Genomic DNA, 22,454 nt, shown 5'->3' on the forward strand with positions numbered 1-22,454 from the left:
TCTGCCCCAGTTTCATGTCCCCCCTCCATCTCTGCCTCCAGTTTCATGTCCCCCCTCCAGCTCTGTCTCCAGTTCCATGTTGCCCCTCCAACTCTGCTCAAGTTTCATGTGCCCTCCTCCATCTCTGCCCCAGTTTCATGTCCCCCTCAATCCCTGTCCCCAGTTGCATGTCTCCCCTCCATCTCTGCCCCAGTTTCACGTCGTTCTTCCCCTCCTTCATCTGCCCCCAGTTTCATGGGCCCCCTTATGTTCCCCCTCAATTTTTAACACTAAACAACACTGATATTCACTGTTTCCTCGCTCTCCTTTAGCTCTCTTCACAGTCTCACTTACAGATTAGTAGGCACGATGTGAGTGACATCATCACATCGCGCCTACACATCCAGGAGCTAGATTGCAGCGGTAAAGCAGGAGCTGAGCTGTGACAGCTCCTGCTTTACTCGCCTATGTATTTAACTCAGGACAGGACCCCGAATATGGGAATGTCCCACAGAATCTGGGACTGTTGGAAGGTATGCTTAACGTTTTTATCATTTTGGCATTTTACTAATTTGTCATAACATTGATGTGAACAACAACATTTTTTCATTTAAACATTTTTAGAGATTTTACATATTCAATACATATTATGTGTATAAACTATTACAACTATTTTATAAACTATTTTTTTTTATTCCAAAATTAAAATGTATGCATCTTACACAAACATCTAAAACATTTACACCCAATTAGCAACATAGTGCAGCCCTTCCCCCCTCCCTCCAGTGTAATTTATAAGTAGTTCATGGACAAAAGCGTAAAATTGGTTTCCAGTTACACAACTATCTATTGTAGGGCTTCAGTGATGAGAGCTCCCTGTATAGTAAGCAATAATGACAATCTTACTATCAGGCAGTTTTTGCCTGACCAATATTGCTTTTCTGTAAGGCTGCTTGTACACTACAGTAACACTACAGTCTCCGGGCCACGGATTCTACATCTCCATAGACTTCTATGGAGCCTTCAAAATTCACAGCTTTGTGCACAAAGAAGTCTTTGAAACCCCCCAATCCATGGCCTGGAGGACCATGAAAAATACTATAGTGTGCAAGCAGTCACTAATGATACCAGATGTGTTTTTTCAGTGCGTGCGTGTATGTGTATGTATGCATGTGTGCATGCACATGTGTATGGTCCGTGTATATGTGCACGTGTGTGATCCATGTGTATGTATGCGTGTGTGCATGCACATGTGTGGTCCGTGTATATGCATACGTGTATGTGCCCATGTGATCCATGTGTTTGTGCAGGCTCAGTGTAAGTGTCCATGAGTGCGGTAGTTATGTGTGAGTACAAATGTGCTCTGTTCGTCTGTGTGCATAGTGTGCATCCGTCTGAGTGTGTTTGCATGCGTTTGTGGTCCTTGCGTGTGTGTGTGTGTGGTATTTATGGGGTGGTGTTGTGGTATTTGTGGAGTGATGTTTGTGTTGTGTGTCTAGAGTGGTCTGGTGTTTGTGTGGTGTGTTGTGGCATTTGTTTGGTGTTGTGCTTGTGGGTTGGTGTATGTGTGCTGTCTGTGTGATGTTTATATGGTGTTTGTGAAATGTTTGTGTGTGGTGGTGCAGCCCCTTTCCCCTTTAGCAGCGACTCTTTGGTGCTGTCACTATAATCCATCCCTGTCAGTCACAACTGTTGTTTTCCCCTCAGCACTTTCACTTTCATTTTTCCCCATTATATGTATAGGGCCTAACTTTGGGGGCTCCTATCTCATGACGGGGGGACGCTAGCTAGCTGTAACATGCAGAGTATTCTGCTCCTGTAGGTGGAGAGGGGGTGTGCCAAATTTCACCCAAATCAGGCAAGAACTGTGGATTTGTATAGAGCAGACTACTACAGAATTTGAGTTCTATATATATAGATATACATGTCTGTGTTCCAGGCTAAGATACTGTAGTTCAGCTCTGTTACTAGCAGTATATATTTAATATTACAGTCATAAAATAATGGTCAGATGCAAGTCTATGCGGTGAAAACTGATTACAATGCATTTACATTCTGTATCTTACAGATGAAGTCTTCTTTGTGAGCTGTCTAGTTTATCTTCTTTATCTGGGTCCAGACCACTGTGAAAAGTTTTTCCTTCTACTTCTACTTTTCCCCGCTCACATTCTGCTGCTAATGCCATAGGTACTGAGGACATGGTACAAACTGAACCTAACTTGCTTTTTGCTCTATATTAAATAGCTAAGTCTTTAATGTTTTCTAAACGGTATATTTTGACTTTTTTCACAAAAAGTTCACATTTCTAAAATGAATTGATCATAATGTTGGTTCACAATTCCAGAAATCTCTAAACCAAAGGATATATCTGTGAGTTCTTTTTTTTGCTGTACTGGTTTCATAGTCAGCCACATGAGTCACTTATTATGTTCTGGACTTTGTGGGATAATTATATATAACACAGGTTATTATAATGTCAGATTTAATGACTCTTTGTAGAAAGCAGAACTGCATTATCTAGAACTTCTAAACATCACATTGTGGCTGACATATATAGAAAAATGTTACAATAGCTAGTAAGTCATAGGGAAAGATTTATTTTTTAACAAATACATTTCCCCCCATGTTCATTGTAGAATTTGGACATAAATGTTGCTTTATCTTTGACTGTTGTGATTTACTCTGTACACATAGGTTTATTACCTGTTATGTTTCAGCATTATATCAGATGAGTTAGCAGTAATGGTTGTTTTGTGCAGTAGGGATATTGTTTTGTTTGTCCGTGAAATTGCTGACATGCTGTATGAATATTCAGAACTCCTGGGCAACAACTTATACATTCACATAAATCAATGTACTTGAATGACGCTATTGGGAATAGCATGAGCATGCATGTTCCTGGAATTTAATATATAATATCTAAGGTTACCGATAGGGAATTATTAGTATGAATTCAGTATCCAGTGTTAGGAATCAGATGAATAAAATCAATATCTTGTTTTTTGTTTTGTATCATTTTTGTTCTTTTTGTAAGCCAGCGAAGTATCATTCAGGTCACGTATTTTCATATATAGTAGAGTAATGAAGAGCAGCAATAATAAACTTGAACACACTGTTACAGCTGAGTACCTGAGTGCAGATCATTATAAATAATTAAGCTAGTCCAACATGGGGTATGTTCACATGAAGCAGATTTGAGATTGTTCCATTCATTTGTATGGTAGTTTCCTACGCATCCCTACATATTCGGCAAAATCCCTGTTCAGATATGTGAACTGGAATAGTCACAATGTGTTAGGGCTCGTTCAAATCTGGGCCCCGGTCTCCATTTTGCAGGTTTCCATTCTCTGCCTGAGAAACTGGACAGAAGACAGAAACCTGCAGTCAGTTTTCAAACCCATTCATTTGAATGGGTTTGGAAAGTGTCCGGCCGTGAGCGCCTGTGAGCGTTTTGTGCTCTCCGCGGCAAAACCTTTTTTTTTTGTAACCGAACACAAAGTCGGACATGCAGGACTTTATGTCTGTTTAAAAAAACGGTTTTGCCACGGAGAGCACAAAATGCTCACAGGTGCTCACGGCCGGACACTGCCAGAAGACAGAAACCTGGAAATGGAGATCGGGTGCTAGTGTGAACCCAGCGTTGCAGCGATGTGGGAAAGGAAAGACAAAAAAGAAAATGTTAGTTTAAATTGTATCGCAGAACAAAAGGGTTAGCAGTCAGGGGGGCAAAGAAAGACATTTGATCCCATTTCTGTGTCTATTCCTGAGCATTCAAAAGGTTCTCATGGAGAGATCTAATTTTCAGAGCAAGTGTGACTGAGGCATAGAAAGCACCAGCATTTCATCAAAGGCCCGTGAGAGCAACAAATCACTGAATAAGTGCTAAGTGGAGATTGCCTGGCTGTATTACATGCAATCCATGGAAAAGAAATGTGTGTAGCTAAAAGACTATAAATACTATACTGTATATATTTAAGGTGTAACAAAAACAATGCCTAATTGAACTGCACCAGAGGTATTACTAGGGTTCAAAAAGATCAGGGACTTAAGCTCTCATGCTAATGTACCAAATTTTGAACCTTCCCTCCGTGGAACTGCATGTGCACCAAAGACAACAGTATTGCTCACCGGAAATAGTCATACTTGTTCCATCCAATGACTCGCTGATTGTAGTCATTCCTTTTCCTCATCTTCTCCATCCAGCACAGACCTCCACGAATACTTCTTCCAGCCAAAGGTTTTTTCTGCATACAAACAACTTAGGTTTCTTACTTTACCAGCATCCTCTCCTCCTAGCGTATTAAAGTGTCATCCTGCTGCTACACCTAAAACTGTGCCCCAAATACTGCAATAGTCCCCTGAAATACAGTACTATTACCCTGCGGATAGTGTTCCCTACAGTAATTAATGTTGCACATAGTGCCCTCAGCAAATAGTGTACCCTATAGTAATAATGCTCCACTAGTGTTTGCCTTTAGCAGCAGTTCACCCAACAGTAATAATGCTCCTAGTCATATGGATGTTACCATAGTGTCTCAATAGGAATAATACTAACCCAGCATGCCCCATCCATAAAAGTATGTCAAACATTAATAATGTTTCCGCAGCATTTCCCCATTGGTAATATTGTAACCAATAGTAATAATGGTCCCCCATTTGTAATAGTTGCAGTTATAGTGCTCTGCTAATGAAACCTCATTGGTAAAAGTGCCCCTTATAGACGCTAGAAAAAAGATCCATGGCCCATGTCCTGAATCTTATGTAGTAGAGACACCCCTGGTATTCTTTAATATATACTGTAACCAAGGACTGTGACCAACTAAGCCGTGTACTCAAAAGAGAGACTTGTAACTGCAGCAGCAAGAACAGGTGCAGCTGAATAAGCATATATTAATATGAATAACTATAGAACCAAGAATAAGAAAGAAATATAGGTATATGGAATTGTTCCAATTTTTTTCAGGACCCTTTAGTTATGCTATTTGTGGATGGTATTTATTGTATGGTGTGTAGGGCCTCATATATGAGATAGCATATATACACTATAGGCAAAAAACTACTGTAGGTGCCACTGCTGTAACCAATATGCTTCAAGCCTAACGAAAAGTACATTTTAATGTGTGCTGCATTTTAACCATTTGTACGCCTGCTATTCATTTGGGGGGGAGGGGTGGCACACTGCAGATGAGACATCTCCCTCCCACCCCAGCTTTATAATATTACAGGCAAAGAACAGTATTGGTACCCAGATGGGTATAGATTGGAAATATGATTATTGGTTTAAGAGGAAACCAAAAGATAAAGATGAATACCAAATAAAAAGAAAAACACAAAAAAGAAATCTTAACATGCCTATTTTTATTAATATGAGGACAAACAAAAAAGGACACAGATACTGCAAATAATATGACAGCAGTACAAATGCTATGTAATATATTTACTGACCAATTACTATGAAACATCACAGACTTATTTCCCTTCTACAGCAAATAAGATGTATACATTGTCGTCTTGGTTGCTGCTGCAGACAGCATAGATATTTGCGCTTCCTCTCATAAATCAGAAACCAATAGAATAGAAGTGAGCGGCACAAAATAACCCATATAATGTGGCCGTTACCTGTAGACGACTTCTTAGGCAACAAATAAAAATTCTTTGGAAAACCACATATCAAGAAGGATCCGCAACATCTTGGGTACGTATAAAATTTAACCTTTAATCCATGAATTAAAAATTAGCCCCGATGGGCAAACAAACAAAATAACTAATACATAGTACAGTGCAGAAAAAAGTCAGAAAGGTGGATAAAAAACCGCAACTAGTTGCGGTTTTTTATCCACCTTTCTGACTTTTTTCTGCACTGTACTATGTATTAGTTATTTTGTTTGTTTGCCCATCGGGGCTAATTTTTAATTCATGGATTAAAGGTTAAATTTTATACGTACCCAAGATGTTGCGGATCCTTCTTGATATGTGGTTTTCCAAAGAATTTTGAAGCTCCTAGGAGTCAGGAGACAGGGTCGTGCACCTGGGACGTCTATTTCAGGGTGAGCTAACCTCTTGCATTTTTTTTTTTTTTTCTAACAAATAAAAATATAAAACCTGCAACACAATAAAATACTAATGAAGTAATGATAAACTGCACTATTGTTAGCAAATCATACCTTTGATACATATATGACTGATTAATAAGGCTCCATGTACAACATACTGTATGAATAAGGGATACATATTACAACTATCATCTATGATACAGAATGTCAAGTCAAAATACCAAAAAAGTGTACAAAAAGGACTATACATGAATCAACAACTAAATGCATCAAAAACAATTAGAAGTACATATATATACTGTATATATCTGTTAGGACTGTGCGGCAACTGCGGCCGAGGGGTCGGGTCGCAGCCCGTCTCTCTGCGGTAGCGTATTGCCGCCTGTCACTTCACCCTTGTGCCGGCAGTCAGGTTTATCAAGGGTTAAACCCTCTTGCAGCCGGAGGGTGTGGTCAGGCTGTGACTGACAGTTGTATCAACCAATCACCTCCGCCTTGGGCAGCTGGCTTGGCCGAAAGTGGACCGCCCTTTCCCTTTATAAGGAGGGAGGTTCCTCAGCCCGCTGCCCTAATGTCAATTCACAAATGCACTGTGTGTGCTCAGGATAGCTAGCTAGCTAGCTAGTTAGAAACGTTGTTAGGCAGTATTGCAGTTCAGGTAGAACTCTATTTCCTAAAAAAGGAAAAAATACTTTAGTTGGTAGCTGCTAGGTGTGCCTCAGGAAGCCACTGTGTGCACACTAGCTAATTGTGGACAGTCTAGCACCAAAGTGCTGTCTAGACTGAGTCCTTGTGCGGCTGCTCGGACCTACACAGGCCGCTGTGATAGTACAGAGCGAACTAGGGTCTGTAGAGGGCTGGCAGTGACATCTAACTGTCAGACCCAGTTCACACCAGGGCGCTTCTGTGGTCCAGAGCCCAGCGGGCTCCTTTGGGTTTCTTTTGTTAGTTTTTTTTAATAAACCCAGCAAACCATAACTATCACAGAGTCACAGTCCTGACTATGTAATTCCCTCATACCTCTGTTTTTGAGGTTGGCAATTTACTATTCGCTCTGCTGTATTTTTTAAACCAGCATTATGTATTTGTGTATTTATAATCTATTTTTCTACCTAGTAAATATTTGTATATTTTGTGGAGTGAAAATTGTATTTTGTGACCATAATGTTTTCCTAAGTTATGTATAAGTGCTATATGATGGTATAGTTAATCTTGAAGTGTTTTGTATGTTGGTTATTTCATGAACATATTACACAGAACCAGACTGGAACTAATAGACTAGGCATGGTACTGTACACAAGTCACTACAGCCCACATACATAGCCCTTCTCACACCTGATGAAGTTGCACATTCCTAGTTCAAGATAGTTCCATTATTCTTAATTCCCATCATGGCTCCCCATCTCATGCCTGGTCCCCAGCTTAGAGTGGTTTTCAGGAGAGGTTTAACTGTATATCTAATATGACATATACCCGGGGTAGGTGGCTAAACTATGCACAGTGTGTATTACCAGCAACTATGGCTTCCATAGGAGTAGAAATGTGAGTCCGTATGTAGTATACTGTACTTTAGGTATCTCTGAGAGAAAGCTGGCAGGGACAGGGTCTTTATGGGGGCAGAGATTAAATAACTGAATGTAGGGAGTAATGGTCAGTTCTATGTTTCAAAACAATTTATTGGATTTCAAAAGCAACCGATATAGGCAATTAGAAAAGCAGTTGAAGGTAAAATACCCTATCCATTCCCATTTCTTCGGAATCTGATACAGACATACTTCTATAAATTAGATCATACATCATAAGCTCATTCATCCTGTCCCTACTTAAGGAGAGACAGTGCTTATACAAACCCATTCCCAGCGTTGGCAACTCAATATGCCCCAATATACTATTTTTATTTGAAAGAACCATTTTGTAACCCTTTTTAACTGTGTTTTAGAAAAAGTGTTTGACTACACATAGAGAAATGGAAAAAAATGCCCTATATCCTGTACTCACCTTAGGTTTTCCTTCACCTTCTTCTTCTTCACTCCAATTGTTTTTGTATGTTGTACATATTTCTGGATTGACCTTATGTAGCCTTTTCTTTTATGGAACGCTTCACGAATTTGCGTGTCATCCTTACGCAGGGGCCAGGTTAATCTTCTCTGTATTGTTCCAATTTTAGTATATGTGCTGCCGAAGCGAGCACTTATGTATCCTTATTCCTTATAGACTGTATGTTCCTTTACAGGTCCAATATCTATTCCTGTAAATATTGTTGTGATTTAAGAGTATGGTAATTGGGTTTACAGAGTGCTGATGCGGAGGGGGGGGGACAAGTAACTTACATGAGCTGCACACCAGGTGTGGCTAATATTACTCCCTACTTCAGTATTTCCAATCTACTCTTACTGTAGAGGCTTAGCACTGGGGCTGTGACAAAAGCATAGGTGGATGGCAGGAGGAGAGCAGTGGTGTTGGGTCTCTCACAGATGAGCTGTGCCTAGCATATAGTACACTAGCAATGCTTCATCTCTAGTATCAGTAGAGAGACTGATAGCATATTTTAGGTTAGGAGTGCCTATGATCTCACCTGAATTAGGGGCATAGTTGTAACTTCTGCAACTCTTTTAGCTACTGTACTACATAGTATGATGGATCATTATGCAATATGGTGAACCATGTGCAGCAGAAATTGGAAAACTGTGTTGGAATAGAAAAACCACTACATTGAGCATGTTGAAAAGTATTTTTACTATGCATCCTTTCTTGTATATTCCTGAAAATCTTCTTTAAAAAATATGGGTAGATTTATGAGATACTAGCTGGTACCCGCGACTTCGTCTGCGGTGATTGTAGAAGTGGGTATATACAGGCGTGGGTAAGGTTTTCGTACTGTGTATAAGGTATGGGATATGAAATGTAAGTTTGTATCTTGTTTTTGCTATAATTCAGAGAATACGTGAGACTTTTGTGTTGAAGTTAATTTGTATTTGAGCTGCTATACGGTGTTGTGAGAAACTTTACATAGTGACTTTGGGACAGAGGTATTTGAAGTTAATCCTTTCCCGCCGATGGCATTTTTTGATTTTCGTTTTTGACTCCCCTCCTTCTAAACCCCATAACTTTTTTATTTCTCCGCTCCCAGAGCCATATGAGGTCTTACTTTTTGCGGGACAAATTTTTCTTCATGATGCCACCATTAATTATTCTATATAATGTACTGGGAAGCAGGGAAAAAATTCAGAATGGGGTGGATTTCAAGAAAAAATGCATTTCTGCGACTTTCTTACGGGCTTTGGTTTTACGGCGTTCACTGTGCAACCAAAATGACATGTCCCCTGTATTCTGTGTTTCGTTACGATTCCAGGGATACCAAATTTATATGGTTTTAGTTATATTTTGACCCCTTAAAAAAAATCCAAAACTGTTAAATTTTTTTTTGAAAAGTCGCCATATTCCGACAGCCGTAACTTTTTTATACGTGCATGTACGGGGATGTATATGGCGTCTTTTTTTGCGGGACTGGGTGTACTTTGTAGTTCTACCATCTTCAGGAAATGTTATTGCTTTGATCACTTTTTATTCAAATTTTTATCAGAATCAAAACAGTGAAAAAACGGCAGTTTTGACCATTTTTCCCGCTACAGCGTTTACCGAACAGGAAAAATATTTGTATAGCTTTGTAGAGCGGGCGATTTTGGACGCGGGGATACCTAACATGTATGTGTTTCACAGTTTTTAACTACTTTTATGTGTTCTAGGGAAAGGGGGGTGATTTGAATTTGTAATCCTTTTTTTTTTGTTTTTAATATTTTTTTTAACTTTTTTAAACTTTTTTTTTTTTGCATTTATTAGACCGCCTAGGGGTATTGACATGGGTGGGCGGTGTCGCGGATTGTCAGAGCGGTGGGGGTTGGCAAACATGGCTGCTCCGGAGCGTTAAAGAGAACCTCCTGGAGTATTGTTAAGGTGAGGGGCAAAGTGGTAAAGTATATGTATATGAGATTGTGTGGGGTTAGGGGCGAGGCTGTAGAGGGCAATATGAATTTTGTGGCTTGCTATGGTCCAAAGTGTGTGAGATTGCAGAGATGGTGATGTGAGTTTGGGGTTTGTGGGGGTCCTGGGAAAAACGTATGTGCGCTATTGTGACGAAAAGTAGCCTATTGCGCAATGGGGTGTATTAACTATGTTTGTGGAAAATTTCAGCCAAATCGGTCGAGCGGGTTTTGCGTGATTGACTAACAAACATCCAAACACACAAACCCACAAACATCCAAACTCACAAACTTTCACATTTATAATATTAATAGGATGGTAGTATTAAGTACATTATAGCAACTAAGTAAATTAGAAAACATAGGGTGTACAGTGCCCAATTTAAACCTGTTTTTTTGCTAATATATTTTCCCGTAACTTATATTTTTTTAAACATACCATATGATTAAGATTGGGAATAACATCTCCAGCCACAAAGTAGAAAATACAAAACATCTGCCTTCTGACTGATATGTTGAAGCAGATACTGCAATTTGTTTTGCTTAATAGAATATGCCAATCAGATTAATCTACTATATGAACATGAATGTGGAAATCCTTAGGATATGTAGAAGGCTTTGTTGTTATACTGCATGCTTATTAAAGTAAAACGGTGTTAAAATAGTCTCATCAATTCCTTCCCAAGGTTTTACTTTTTTCTGGGATTAAATCCAGATTGCGAAATTAAAGAATGCTTTCTGACTGATGTTTCCATTGTTTATTCTTCCATGGAAAAAAATATTGGACCATGTTATTTTCCATATTGCTGCAAGGGAGCCAAATGAACCCAACAACAGAGCCCTAAGTTCATTTTTGATGAAATAACACCCTGAAATAACTGACTGAATGACCTGACATGAATGTAATACTGTATGTCATTGTGTAGATTTATGTCACAATGTTAAACATTAATCTCCGAGAACTCAGAGAAAACAGAAAACTGCTGTTAAAAGATAGTGTGTACCAATAATGTGCAAAATTAATTCTATATAGTGTTTGAGAGTGGACATTATTTTCTACTTAGCCAAAAAGATCAAACAAAGCCATGCCAAATCCCATATGGTGTATTTATTGGACTCACAGGGGAATAAAATGATTGACCCTGGGTTACTTTCCCAACAGTTTAGAGCTAGAGATGAGCGAACAGTGTTCTATCGAACACATGTTCGATCGGATATCAGGGTGTTCGCCATGTTCGAATCGAATCGAACACCGCGTGGTAAAGTGCGCCAAAATTCGATTCCCCTCCCACCTTCCCTGGCGCCTTTTTTGCACCAATAACAGCGCAGGGGAGGTGGGACAGGAACTACGACACCGGGGGCATTGAAAAAAATTGGAAAAAGTCATTGGCTGCCGAAATCAGGTGACCTCCATTTTAGACGAATAGTGGATTTCAAATCCGGGTCATATGAGAATGTGAACTTTGTGACTATGAGACAGGGATAGCTGTACAGGCAGGGATAGCTAGGGATAAAATTTATTTAGGGGGGAATGTTATTAAAAATAACTTTTTGGGGCTCTATCGGGTGTGTAATTGTGATTTTTGTAAGATAAACTTTTTCCCATAGGGATGCATTGGCCAGCGCTGATTGGCCGAATTCCATACTCTGGCCAATCAGTGCTGGCCAATGCATTCTATTAGCTTGATGAAGCAGAGTGTGCACAAGGGTTCAAGCGCACCCTCGGCTCTGATGTAGCAGAGCCGAGGCTGCACAAGGGTTCAAGCGCACCCTCGGCTCTGATGTAGCAGAGCCGAGGCTGCACAAGGGTTCAAGCGCACCCTCGGCTCTGATGTAGGAGAGCCGAGGGTGCGCTTGAACCCTTGTGCACACTCTGCTTCATCAAGCTAATAGAATGCATTGGCCAGCGCTGATTGGCCAATGCATTCTATTAGCCCGATGAAGTAGAGCTGAATGTGTGTGCTAAGCACACACATTCAGCTCTACTTCATCGGGCTAATAGAATGCATTGGCCAGCGCTGATTGGCCAGAGTACGGAATTCGGCCAATCAGCGCTGGCTCTGCTGGAGGAGGCGGAGTCTAAGATCGCTCCACACCAGTCTCCATTCAGGTCCGACCTTAGACTCCGCCTCCTCCAGCAGAGCCAGCGCTGATTGGCCGAATTCCGTACTCTGGCCAATCAGCACTGGCTAATGCATTGTATTGGCGTGATGAAGCAGTGCTGAATGTGTGTGCTTAGCACACACATTCAGCTCTACTTCATCGGGCTAATAGAATGCATTGGCCAGCGCTGATTGGCCAGAGTACGGAATTCGGCCAATCAGCGCTGGCTCTGCTGGAGGAGGCGGAGTCTAAGATCGCTCCACACCAGTCTCCATTCAGGTCCGACCTTAGACTCCGCCTCCTCCAGCAGAGCCAGCGCTGATTGGCCGAATTCCGTACTCTGGCCAATCAGCACTGGCTAATGCATTGTATTGGCGTGATGAAGCAGTGCTGAATGTGTGTGCTTAGCACACACATTCAGCTCTACTTCATCGGGCTAATAGAATGCATTGGCCAATCAGCGCTGGCCAATGCATTCTATTAGCGTGAACTGAGTTTGCACAGGGGTTCTAGTGCACCCTCGGCTCTGCTACATCAGATTGCTACATCTGATGTAGCAGTGCCGAGTGTGCATCAGATGTGTAGTTGAGCAAAACTGACTCAGCACTGCTAAGTCTCTGCATTCGCATAGGAATGCATTGGCCAGCCTTCGGCCAATCAGCGCTGGCTCTGCCGGAGGAGGCGGAGTCTAAGGTCGGACCTGAATGGAGACTGGTGTGGAGCGATCTTAGACTCCGCCTCCTCCAGCAGAGCCAGCGCTGATTGGTCGAGTTCCGTACTCTGGCCAATCAGCACTGGCCAATGCATTTCTATGGGGAAAAGTTAGCTTGCGAAAATCGCAAACTGACAGGGATTTCCATGAAATAAAGTGACTTTTATGCCCCCAGACATGCTTCCCCTGCTGTCCCAGTGTCATTCCAGAGGTGTTGGTATCATTTCCTGGGGTGTCATAGTGGACTTGGTGACCCTCCAGACACGAATTTGGGTTTCCCCCTTAACGAGTTTATGTTCCCCATAGACTATAATGGGGTTCGAAACCCATTCGAACACTCGAACAGTGAGCGGCTGTTCGAATCGAATTTCGAACCTCGAACATTTTAGTGTTCGCTCATCTCTATTTAGAGCTAACTATGAGGCTTTATATAATATCAAAGATGACCCCTCCTCACACCAACCTGCCAATATGGCCATTGCCCGTTTCCTGGGCTCCATGTCGTTGGCTAAAGTTTATCTATCCCATTGTTATGGTCAGCAGGGTTTATTAAAAAAAACAACTTAAATGAAAACCCCACGGAGCCCTCTGGGCCACTGACTAATTAATTAATTAACTAATTAAAGGACCAGGTGCGCTCTGTTAACTTTCACAGAGGCATGCAGTCAGAGCAGCCGCACAAATAAACAAACTGGCTAGCCTGAACTCCAGGACTAGCCAGAGACCAAGTAAACTCTGTGTGTGGTAGTTCCACCCAACCACCCAGGCAACTACTGCCAAGCCCACTCCCAGTCACCCTGTCTGGGAAGTTTTGCTAGCTGCCCCTACAGACTTTTAGCACACATACAAGGCAGCATGCTGCCTGACTACCAGTGGCATTACTAGCTCAGGGGTCATTTACTAGCTAGGACAAACTAATAGTATTTCAGGCAGGAACCCAAGCACGCACACACACATCAATTCAGGTTTGTAATGTGATCATAGAGCGCCGGGCGTCCAGACCAGCCCCCTTATATAGGCAAGGGGCGGTCACCAGCAGATAGCCCAGCTGCCCAATCCGAGCGTCTATAGGTCGACTCCTATGTCAATCAACCAGTCGACCACGCCCGGCTGTTGCAAGGCAGGTTAACCCTTGCAACCCTGGATTTTGCAGAGGAACAGACAGCGACACCCATATCATGGCCACAGTCTCTGCACAATCCTAACACCCATCTACAAAATTACAAGCTCTGTTCTGTTATCTTATCCCCGCATCTTACAGCCACATTCCATAAAGCAGCTACTGATGGTCAGTTCCAAGACAAAACGCTACGGTTGACAATAGTGACTCTGCCGAAACTGGGCAAGGATCCCACTTACTCCCTCTATTTTTCAACCAATCTTGTTACTAAAAAGTGACATTAAAATCTATGCCAAAGTACTGGCTTCTAGGCTGAATAAGATCCTATCCCAAATCGTTCAGGCAGACCAGTTGGGTTTTGTGGCTAGTCGGCAGGCACCTGATGGTACCTGGAGGGTTATAAACCTTACTCAGTGGAAGGACACATCTCAATTGCCTTCTCTGGTTCTTGCTCTAGATGTGCAGAATGTGTTCAATAGTGTTCACTGGTGGTATCTCGAAGGCATACTATCTAAACAAATGCAATTAGCATTCCTGGCTTTATATTCGGCCCCCTCTGCACGAGTGCTTTCCTCCAGCCCCACATGCACAAGCCTCACATCCATCTCATGATACCACGCAGATGCAGGACACCCCCCCCCTCATCTAATGGTGTCATCATGGGGTTGGTACATAGCAGACTAGCTCCAATCACAAAGCGCCGCTGACACCCACCCCTCAACGCAAGGACATAGAACAATCCTATAGAATCCAGGATGCTACATTCCTTACCCAAAGGCATATCCCACTCCCTTCAATGTGACCACCCAGAGTGCAAGAAGTATAGCAGAAACCACATATCCCATAAAGCACCAACCCATAAAAGTTCCTCCTAGTCAGAGCTAATTCACTATTAACTATATAGGTTTAGAACTAAACTAAGTATTATTAACATTTTAAACCACCTAACTCTGTAATGTCCTCCTAGTTTCTCATAAGTATACTACAGCCATTACTCAATAAAACAGCAGAAGTTGTTTTGTTCATTTACCCTCCAGAGGTAACTGCCCCCCAGTCTATATATCCACACGGTTTCCCATTGGAGGGTCAGTTTTTTCCAATCCCCTCCTCTATATGGATATTTAACCAGGTCAATTCCCATAAACTTAAACAGTTCACATCTACGCCATGGCACAAATTCACATGTCTTGACACCGCTGTGTCTCTCTGATTGCTCACAGCATTGAGGTGGTAGTGTCCTTTAGTGCATAACTTTTGGGTAGCCACATTCCATCTGACTATGGATGTTACTTCCTTACAACTAAAGCCGACAATGCCTATTGCTCTGTTTCATAGGCCTATCCAATCTCCTGAAGCCTGACCGGAAGATGATGGGTCACATCATTATGGTGGGGCGTTTGATCCTGGCACAGTCTGAGAAGTCATCAGAGCCTCTTACGCTCAGGGAAACAAATTTTGCTGATTCAATTTGACCACACTATACAGGGATTGGCCAGGGTTGACTATCTGGCCTTAAGTCAAAATCTCATTGGGATCTGTGGCATCTGTTCATGACTCCAAATCTCACCACTGCCATGGCCTATTCCTGATACCCTGATGCAGTCTTGCATGTTGTGCTCCAAGATACTGCATTGGACGTCAATGACATTACTATAGTAATATAGTAATATAGTAACTTTTTCTCTTACGTAGTTCGACCTAAATGTGTTAGGCAGTGTTAGGGAACCCTGGAACAGGGACACAAGAGACAGTGAGCCCTAAGCTTATGCCCCCTACTGTCCCTTCCTATTGCCAGGCCCTATCCTACGTAATAGGCGGCAACCACGAAGACAGTCCCTCCCTGAGTATGTGACACACAAAACGCAGACAAGACAAACAACAACAATGGGTAGTCAACTTAGCCAAGGGTCAGTAACAGTCGGGCAATACAGTACCAAATCGGAGTCCAAAAAGAGAAGTCAGTGAGGAAAGCCAAAGGTCAAGTATAATAGAGTAATCAAAAACAGCGACAGTAAGAGCAGGTATGCGCACGGCAATAACAAGCATTGGTGTGACTGGGAGCCAAGGCTAAATAGGGAGGAAGAACCCACCCATGGAGTTGACAGGAAGGCCGGCCGTCAATAACAGGGCAAGATCAGATTAACCATTAGAGGATCAGAGCAAACTGAAGGTGAAGGAGATGGGTGTGGTGGAAAATCAATTACCAAAGAAAAGGCATAGGGCAGTGTTCAGACAGTGCAAAGAGAAACCAACTGAATAAATTACAACCGAACACATCTCCTGCGCCGCAGCGTGCGGCCGGATGATGACGCCAACGCCCGGATGGGCAAAGATGTTACAAAATGTGAATATAAATACTCTGTACATTGTATAACTCATTGCTTAATGTAACTCTGCATCTGTATTTTCTGTTAATGCTTTTTGCTTCTTTTATTCTTGTTATCTATTGTTGCTCTGTCATGGAATAGCATTTTATCACAACTTGTAAAACTGAAAATTTTAATAAAACTGAGAATTGGAAAAAAAAATGGAGCATGATTAGACCTGTTCCCCTTATTGTGAGGTACAAGACAAGGTTGCCCCTCTCACCCTGCTTTTTGGCCTGGTGGTGGTGTTAGTACTTAAAATGAGACAAAATAAAGTGATGACAGGGTTTAGAAGCTGGGTGAAAGAAAGGACAAAATATCTTTGCAGACAACTTTTAGATTTACGCTCAGAATAGTAAATATAGTGGCGGTTACTCAACTTAAAGGTTTGGATGATTTTCAAGGCAAGCATGATAATATCTTTTGGTATAATCAGTACTAGAAACACAATAGTAAAAATGTTGGTTTTGGACTAGGAAATTTTGGAATATTGAAGAAGCTGTATGGTAATACATTTATGGCAATACAATTTTTTCCTCACTTAAAGGAAATTACTCAGTTCCGTCAATGGTTTCTCTTAGGAACAAAAAGAATGGATCAGGTTTTATGGAAAGGGTCACTTTTACATTTTCAAGAGCTGAAAAAGATATATGCATCACTGACAATATCTGGTCTGAGTATAGGCAGTTGAAAAATGTTGTAAAAAATCAGAATATAAGAATTGCTTACATATATATATATATATATATATATATATATATATATATATATGTGTGTGTGTGTGTGTGTGTGTGTTAGAAAGTAAAGCATTTCTGCAGAAATATTCTCAGAAATATAAATATAAAATAAATGCAAAATTGCAAAAGAGGTGTGGTGTTAATGGAAGATCAGTGGGTTACAATTGTTAAAGGGATAAAAGAGATTTCACTAAATAGTGATCAAAGGATGACAGTTTTTTGTTTGTAGTAAATAAATGATATTTCACACCTAGATAGTTGAATAGAATTGCAGTCTCCCAGTGGAGCACTGCTAAAGGTTAACTGCTAAAATGTGAATTTTTCACTTCATTTCAAAACAAATAAACAGTATCAAATATGTAATAAAGTACGGTGATGGGCAAAAGGGTAACGATGTTTTGAACTTTTGACTTTCATGCTCCATATTTCTCCATCCACTACAGCTCCGTTTGTGAGACTACCATCATTTTATAGATAATCTTCTTGGCTATGTCATACATAAATTTGACTTTCAACTATTTAGCATATTATTAGTTATGCAGATTCTTGTCATGTAACTGCATTGTTACTCTTTTGGTTAAAAATTTTTTAATTAAAATTTGTATTTTTTAAATGTAAAAAACATGGTGGAAGCGATCTTTCATCCAGTTTGCTTACTATTGTAACGGAAGTTAAAGTCCTGCACGTACTACTTTATCTTCCATTACAAAAATAAGCAAACATAATGGAAGAGAGACTGCTGTATATTAACGGTATGTTTTCTGTCTCACTCCATGTGCTTTTCTCACATCAATACCATTCAGATAGTTTAATGTCATATATGGGGCTAGAGCTGTTTTTGAGTGAAAGAGAGTTAAAGAGCAGAATGATGTGTATGGGAGACATAATAGCAGCTAGTCTCCATCAACCAACTCAATGAGAACTGAGAAATAGAGACACTTTAAAGTACAGTGGAAAACTGTTAAAAATGCAAGATATAATAACTAGAAATAGTTTTTGTACTCTATGTATTTTACATACAGCAAGCTAATCTTGAAAAGGTTTGGTATGCTTTGAGTATGTTAGAAAGTTTTTATTCTTTGTATTTTGAGTTTATGACTTGATTTTATTGTATACTGAGTGTATAAATGAGTTGATAAATCATGTTATAGTGCTCACTGCACAGATACCAATTAAAGTTGGTTGCCTTTATGATAAATTGGTAAGAGATATCCATGAATATTTTATTTCTTCAAGGTGTATGCGTGCCTTCTTTGATGAATGACATTGGTGTGATGACCCGACTACTTTATCAGGTGAATAATGATTTATACAATTGTGTTTCAGGCCCAGAATACTTAGTAGACTTGCTTATGCCATCAGCACTTTCATTATGAAGATGAGTAAGAATCATTGATGCCTAGAAATATGCATGCTCTAAGTTAAATAAACAGCACACAAGTATTCCTGTAAAGTGGATTCAGCCCTGACAGCTGTAAACAAAATATATTTTTATTCTAAGTCAAAAGCAAAAGTCAACTAAAAATCTCTACAGAGATTTGGCTTTATTTGGTATTATTGTCATGTGAATGGAAAAAGGGAAAAGGACCAAATTATATATTCTAATTATATTCTAATTATATACACATCTGCTTTGTAGTAGAGATTCATCCACATCATTAAGCAGATTTGGAAGAAAGCAGCCATGTTTTCCTCACCAGTGTCACATTTGTTCACAGGTTGTTTGCGGTATTGCAACATAGCCCCGTTTGCTGAAGTTGAGGTGCAATACCAGTTAAAAATACATGAAGGGTTCCCTCTATACTTAACAATAAAACATAACCTTTAATCTGAAATATTAAAACAATCAGGTGCATTCCTCACCATTAAAATATTGGAGACTGTCCCCTAACCGTTGATTCTAGTGTACTAGTATGATATCCCATAAATCTCCAAGGCTAGTTCCCCACCTATTAGTCTACATAGACTTTTGGAGCCCAAAATCCATTTATAGCCCCAGCAATATAAATTAGTAGGATCGATGTTGAGCCTTAATGGGTAGATTTAGTAATAGTATGCCCGAACTTGGCTGTACATGAGCCGTGTTAGTAGAGCACTGACGGGATTTGAAGTAGTATGTAGCTGCTGCATACTAAAGGTCAGTCAATGCAATACGTATGCTCATTTCTAATGAAAACGCTATACTACGCTATCTCCCTAGTCCCATTGTGCGCTATAATCTAAATCTGCAGTCTCATCTCTTCTGCAGTAAAATGTCCTCAACGCGTTTCGCTGCCTCTGCTCATCAGGAGGACGATAATATGTTTAATTCCGGGCTGATGCAGTGTAGTAAAAACTACAATTCCTGGAGCCCTTAAGGTAGGCTTCAGTACTAGTTGGGAATTGACTCAGTAAGTCCCCGACTAGTACTGGAGCCTACCAGGAATTGTAGTTTTTACTACACTGTATCACTGCACTGACTGAGTCAGTCCCCAACTAGTACTGAAGCCAATCTTAAGGGCTCCAGGAATTGTAGTTTTTACTACACTGCATTAGCCCGGAATTAAACATATTAGTACACAATGGGACTAGGGAGATAGCATAGTGTAGCGTTTTCATTAGAAATGAGCATACATATTGAATTGACTGACCTTTAGTATGCAGCAGCTACATGCTACTTCAAATCCCGTCAGTGCTCTACTAACATTCACCTACGCATTAAGGCTCAACATCGATACTATCAATTTGTATTGCTGTGGCTATAAATGGATTTTGGGCTCCAAAAGTCTATGTAGACCAATAGGTGGGGAACTAGCCTTGGAGATTTATGGGATATCATACTAGTACCCTAGAACCAACGGTTAGGGGACAGTCTCTAATATTTTAATGGTGGGGAATGCACCTGATTGTTTTAATATTTCATATTAAAGGTTATGTTTTATTGTTGTTAAGTATAGAGGGAACTCTTCATGTATATTTATGTTAGCTTGGTTACCCTTATCCAGTGTATTAGATTCTGCAATACAAGTTACAAATAATGAACAAGTTGTAAAAAACAGCTATGTCTTTCTAATAGTGCACAAGCCATTTACAGTATAGCTGCATAGTAAGCCATTGTACATAATTTGGGACAGGTTTGCTTTCATAGAAAATTTTAAAACTGGAGATTTACTGTCTTCTTGCAAAACATCTTGTCAGTCACGTTTGGGCTTTTCTATGTAAAAATAGCTGCACCTTTTGAGATAAGCATGCTCATTTGTATGCAAGATATTTGTTCAGCCAGTAATTGCAGGGAAAAGACGCTGCTTATATATTTGGCTAGGAAGTTAAATTATCAATGGAGGTTATTTATCTTCTTTTTTGCCTCATTTATTTCAGTTGTATCTTATTTTAGACTAGATTTACTGTGGTAACTTCACAGTCTCTGATAACTAATTATAAAACTTAACTTTTAATAAATATTGTTAAAACCACAAGACATCTTGAAACTCAATAGCGGCAATTAAATTATGTAATTACCACTTAGAGCAAGAGTAGGGATGAAATACTATCACTACCCTCATATTCTCCTAACTCTGGTCAGACCACTAACAAGTTAATATCACATCGGCAGTGATAGACAAAGGATGAGAAGACACACACGCTCCCTCCTAGTTCTTCAGAGCGATCTAGTAGTTTAACTCCTCAAACGCCTTCTGCCATTGACATAAAACTCCCCTACTGGGAGATAATAATCATGACCCCTAAATAAAATAAATGATCAAGCACCTATTTCCTCATGTGCATTTGGTTTTAGGACTGGCTCATCGCGTTTCCCCTTACTAATGTGCTAAGGTTCATGAGAAGCATAACTATTTACAAGACAAAATAACTCATTTGTTCCCTATGGAGTCAAGTTCTGATGCTGCTGGCCCTATCTATTCTCCAGCCTGAAGTTAAAACTGCATTTCCTGGTAGCTCTGGTGGTGAGCCCCGGTACTGTCAGTCATAGACCTTAGCACATTAGTAAGGGCAAACGCATTGAGCCAATCTTAAAACCAATAGTTTTTCTTAATTCTCTGGAGTAAATATACATTGGTCAAACTCATTACTGTAAGATATTCCATTAATGATGTGACTTTTTTTTCTATATACACTTCTTTTGGCTTTTCCTTTATTTTTTTTTATTGGTAGGTTTAGACTATGCAAGGAGCCCTCCTTGATTTGTTTTGAGGTGCTATAGCTGCATATAGATCCCAGGTTTAAATACTTAAATATATCCGTAAGGTAGAACCATTGTGATGCAGATTCCAGAATAAATGCATGGTATAAACTTAGTCTAGTGGGCAGGGTGAATCTCAGTAATATGATATTTATACTGTAGGTTTTCTATGTGTTTCACAATGCCCCAATTTGGCTACCCCTTAGGATGTTTCACACAATTTAGAATATCTTTTGGAGTCTTATTTGGAAGAAGGGCAGACCATGAATTTAGTTGGAAATCCTGCAGAGTCTAAAGGAGAAGGCAGACTGATTGGGGGATTAGGGCCCATATACTCTACAATGCTTTGCATATACACTGTCTGGGGGTAAGGCTAAGATGACAGTGGATTTAGCAGTGTATACCTTATATTTCTTCACCTTACATAATGTATATTAATATAAGGAATTTGACTAATCTACATTCTGTAGTAATCTCTCACATAATGTTTAGAACAACGGCAAATCCAAACATAGATCACAAACTCAGACTTATATACTAACTAATGGTTCATCTCATAATTCTAATGGAATATGTAAATATATAACTTTTTATCATCAGCAAGCAATTATCACATCCTAAACACAGATTTCAGCCAGGTCTCAAAGAAGATGCCAAATCAACAACCCTCCTCACAGGGCCTATGTTACTTATTAGCAATTGATAACAGATATCCCTAGTTCTCCTAAAAGAGAAGAGAGGTGGTAAGAATTTTTGTATAAAACAAACCAGTGTCTGCAAATGATATTAAAAACAGATCCGCTATGTTGTGCACGTGTGGACAAAAATGGAATCCTTTGATCTTTATATTTTTCTAGAGGGACAAGGATCATTATCTGAACAGTAATAACTTATTGACAAGTCTCTATTAAATACATTTGTACATTATAAAACTGTTACTTAAAGAGTAGTATAAAGAAGTGCACCATTGTTCGGAATGCATTACAATCTCTATGACGGATATTTTCTTCCATTTTAAAGAAAAATATAATATAATACATTCAGCTTTGTTCTGCATGTTTTATGCATAGGTTGGATAGATGCATAGATGCATTACAAAAGTATCCATATTTGTGGAAAGAAATTATAATATGAAAAAGTCACAAATGATAGATGTACATAAAGCACACAAAATACAATGGTAACAAGGCTATTCTCTGGGGTAGTGCTTTTCTTAGAAATTGT

The 22,454-nt window shown here is 40.0% G+C and overlaps 1 protein-coding gene and 1 non-coding gene across 2 annotated transcripts in view; one reads left to right on the forward strand and one right to left on the reverse strand.

Annotated features, from left to right (window-relative positions):
* GALR1 (galanin receptor 1) overlaps positions 1–22,454 on the forward strand; it is a 238,113-nt gene that overhangs the window by 140,957 nt on the left and 74,702 nt on the right. The gene's annotated exons all lie outside the window — the stretch shown is intronic.
* LOC142201687 (U6 spliceosomal RNA) lies at positions 8,117–8,223 on the reverse strand. The gene has a single exon (XR_012715596.1). It is a non-coding gene; the product is annotated as a U6 spliceosomal RNA (small nuclear RNA).

Source organism: Leptodactylus fuscus, chromosome 4 (assembly GCF_031893055.1).
Source record: "Leptodactylus fuscus isolate aLepFus1 chromosome 4, aLepFus1.hap2, whole genome shotgun sequence".
Classification (NCBI taxonomy): domain Eukaryota; kingdom Metazoa; phylum Chordata; class Amphibia; order Anura; family Leptodactylidae; genus Leptodactylus; species Leptodactylus fuscus.